This window comes from Tursiops truncatus, chromosome 3, assembly GCF_011762595.2.
Source record: "Tursiops truncatus isolate mTurTru1 chromosome 3, mTurTru1.mat.Y, whole genome shotgun sequence".
Taxonomy (NCBI): domain Eukaryota; kingdom Metazoa; phylum Chordata; class Mammalia; order Artiodactyla; family Delphinidae; genus Tursiops; species Tursiops truncatus.
Window position 1 is genome coordinate 78,669,461 of NC_047036.1, and position 4,222 is coordinate 78,673,682.

General features: G+C 33.5%; 1 non-coding gene across 1 annotated transcript; it reads right to left on the reverse strand.

Moving 5' to 3' along the window:
* Positions 1-2,336: 2,336 nt before the first annotated feature.
* LOC117311967 (U6 spliceosomal RNA) lies at positions 2,337-2,440 on the reverse strand. Its single transcript, XR_004526156.1, has one exon. It is a non-coding gene; the product is annotated as a U6 spliceosomal RNA (small nuclear RNA).
* Between the last annotated feature and the right edge of the window lie 1,782 nt (positions 2,441-4,222).

The window sequence follows — 4,222 nt, forward strand, 5'->3', positions numbered from 1 at the left end:
ACATATTTCTTAATTTTGTTCATATGATCTGTCACATACTGAAAAAATACTTCTTTTTCTTATTTCTTTTTAAATTTCCTGATGTTTTTGTGTAAGAATATTGATGCTATGTAATTTGGTGCATAGATATTTTTAAATTCTAGAACTGACTACTGATGGTACTCTTTAGCAATAGGAACTACCTTTTTTTTTTGGTCTCTTTTTTTTCTACTTCAACCTTGTTAAACATTGTAATTATCTTATGTGACTGTTCATATTTTTATTTTTATCATCTTGCATCTATGTTTATACATACTGTGTGATGCACTCTGAGAATTTTTTTCATTTTAAGGAAGCCTTTTTCTCTATTTACACTTATTGATATAAGTATTTCTAGTCCCAGAAACATATTTTATGTAATACTTTCTGAGTGTATTGCTTCTTTTTGAGTCTTTCATTCCAAGGAACATATTTTTATCTCTAGGTTATTTTATTTTATTTTTATTGAAGTATAGTTGATTTACAATGTTGTGCTAATTTCTGCTGTACAGCAAAATGACTCAGTTATACACATATATACATTCTTTTTAAAAATTGTTTTCCATTATGGTTTACCCCAGGAGAATGGATATAGTTTCCTGTGAGATACAGTAGGACCTTGTTGTTTATCTATTCTAAGTGTAATAGTTTGCATCTAATAACCACAAACTCCTGGTCCATTCTTCTCCCTCCCCACCTCCCCTGTGGCAACAAGTCTGTTCTCTATGTCTGTGAGTCTGTTTCTATTTTGTAGATAGGTTCATTTGTGTCATATTTTAGATTCTACATATAAGTGAAATCATATGGTATTTGTCTTGCTCTTCCTGACTTTCTTCACTTAGTATGATAGTCTCTAGTTGCAGCCATGTTGCTGCAAATGGCATTATTTCATTCTTTTTCATGGCTGAGTAGTATTCCATTGTATATATGTATCACATCTTTATCCATTCATCTTTAGATGGACATTTAAGTTGTTTCCATGTCTTGGCTATTGTGAATAGTGCTGCTATGAACGTAGGGGTGCATGTATCTTTTTAATTATAGTTTTGTCTGAGTATATGCCCAGGAGTGGGATTGCTGGATCATATGGTAGTTCTATTTTTCATTTTCTGAGGAACCTCCATACTGTTTTCCATAGTGGCTGTACCAACTTACATTCCCACCAACAGTGTAGGAGGGTTCCCTTTTCTCCACACCCTCTCCAGCATTTGTTATTTGTAGTCTTTTTAATCATGGCCATTCTGACCAGTGTGAGGTGGTACCTTACTGTAGTTTTGACTTGCATTTCCCTAATAATTAGTGATGTTGAGCATCTTCTCATGTGCCTACTGGCCATCTGTATGTCTTCTTTGGAGAAATGTCTATTAAGGTCTTCTGCCCATTTTTCAGTTGGGTTATTTGTATTTTTGTTGTTGTTGTTGAGTTGTATGAGCTGTTTGTGTATTTTGGAGATTAAATATTTGTCGGTTGCATCATTTGCAAATATTTTCTCCCATTCTATAGGTTGTCTTTTCTTTTTTTTTTTATGGTTCCCTTTGCTGTGCAAAAGCTTGTAAGTTTGATTAGGTCCCATTTGTTTATTTTTGTTTTTATTTCTATTGCCTTGGGAGACTGACCTAAGAAAACACTGGTACAATTTATGTCAGAGAATTCTAGGTTATTTTATATTTCTCCAGAGATTTTGTTCTAATGATTACTTTTTAAATTATATCTTTATGTCACTGCAACTCAAAGGGTAGCCTATGAACTAGTGCTGCTCTGCAAATGGTGGCTTAATGATTCATACAGAGATGAGTACAAAAATTGTGAATATGCTTTTAGAAACTTATAGGAATTGACGATGCAACATCCAAGCCTGTGATCAGTTAACAGGCATTAGTGAACAGGATTGTACAGACCAGTTTGGATGTTACTGTGCCCATGTGATGAGTCAAAGTAGCCAGACATGCATACTAGTTGAGCTCACTAAGACTGTGCTTCAGTGTGTAGTATCTTAAGTTTAATTTGTCATGGGTGTATAAATAAAATGAGTAAAAATGTAAGGATTATCAACAAAAGTTATAAAGTTAAAACAGAATTTCTCCGTATATTATTGCATATTCCATAATTTAACAGTTGCCAAATGAAATAGGAGATAAAGTTATCATTACAACCCCTTATACATTAGAATTTTATTTTCAATCAAAAATCTTGATAGGTAATTTGTGTAACCATTTTTATTATTGATAATTTAAATTAATTTAAATTTAACTTTTTTTTAAAAACGTCTTTATTGGAGTATAATTGCTTTACAATGGTGTGTTAGTTTCTGCTTTATAACAAATCTGGAACGCTTCACAACTTTGCGGGTCATCCTTGCGCGGGGGCCATGCTAATCTCTGTATTGTTCCAATTTTAGTATATGTGCTGCCGAAGTGAGCACTAAATTTAACTTTTACATTATAAAGTAAATAGTTGGACTGACTACTGGTGAAGGATTGAAGATAGAGTTTAAAAATAAATAATAAATTTATGGAGATTATTTTAAATTCAGTTTAAAATTATAAAAAATGAAAGTTTTCAAGTTATGAGGCAACATCTTTCTTATTTTAGAAAGAAAGTAAAAATAAATATTCTGAGTTTTCCACTGTGGCTTTAAAATATCTTCTTTCCTTCTAGTCAATATAACTTTTAAGACTGGCTTTTGCTACTAAGACTGGCTTTTGCTACCATGAGTGCTAATGAAGTAAAACATAAAAACAGTTTAGGTTGCACAACCCATTTTTAGTAGCATTATTGTCAACCCAATCTAGATGAGTTAAAAAACAAGAAGCACATGCATTTGTCATGACTTAATATTTTGTCATAAAAATTTTTTTAATATTGAAAAATAGTGTTTATTAAAGTGTCCATTTAATATAAGTAATCACTTAATATGGGGAATCACTCTAAAAACCAGGGTGTAATAGCAACTCTGTGTTAATTATACACATATAGTCAATAAACAATGTATACAGTTGTGTCATTTTCCTATTTTATTTTTAGACTATTAAAATGTTTCATGTCTTTTGAATCTAACAATATGAAAGGAGGTTGCATTTTGTAGATCTCTTTTTTTCTGGTGGTTCATTTTTTTTATTGAGGTATAATTTCCATAACATGCATTTCACTTACTATAAACGTCCTGCTCAATGATTTTTCAGTAAATGTATGCAGTTTTGCAACCATGAGCACAATCCAGTTCTAGAACACTTCAGTGATTCAAAAAGTTCCCTTGTGCCCCTTTGCAGTCACTCTATGTTCCCATTCCCAGCTCCAGGCAAGCACTCTTCTGGTTTCCTTCTTTATAGTTTTGTCTTCCCTAGGCATTTCATGTAAATGGAATCATACAATATGAAGCCTTTTGTATCTGGCTTCTTCTGTTTAGCACAGGGCTTTTGAGTGGTTTAAAAGCTGTCAGAAGTAAAAACAACAACAAAACATGGAGTCAGACTCCTCATGTCACCCTGTCATGCTGATAGAGTGCTTCCTGTAAATATGGCTTAACTGTGCCCTTCCATGTGGAACAACTCCTTTCCAGACATGCACAGTGTTTGCTAGACAGATTATACAGCCTTCAGGCTCACTCTACTTTTATTGTTCCAAATGGATCACTGGTGATTTTGTGTCTTGTTATATACCATTACCCGCTAAGTAAATCTGCCAGAGTATACATAGATCTGCATCAGTCGGCCTTCTCTCTCCACACCCTCCCACACCCCTTTACGTCTTCAGTATTTATCAGCCTTTCTTCTCTTAATGGTTCATTGTGGATGAACCGGCGTTGATGATTTCAGCTGACAGTGAAAACGTAAAAGCTAAACAACCTCACTCACACACTCTATTCTGCAACATTAGAAAAATTACTGACAGCCTAGTATATGTCCCCTCATTAACTTCCCTTCCCCATTATCGCTGTATGGAGAATGACTTAGTGAAGTCATATGAGTAGACAAGAAATAGATAAAGGTGGCTTGGACTAAGGTAGTAGCAATGGAGTTATTGAAAAGAGAGTAAATATGGGGCATTTTATTGGTTATTTATTATTTGTTGATACTGAGTGCTTTACTTTATCCCACTTAACTCATATGACCATGGAACAGTTCTTTCTAACCTCAACTTTCACATGAGCAAACTGAATCTCAGAGAAACTAGGAAACTTTCCCAAGATAATTTCATAAAAGCT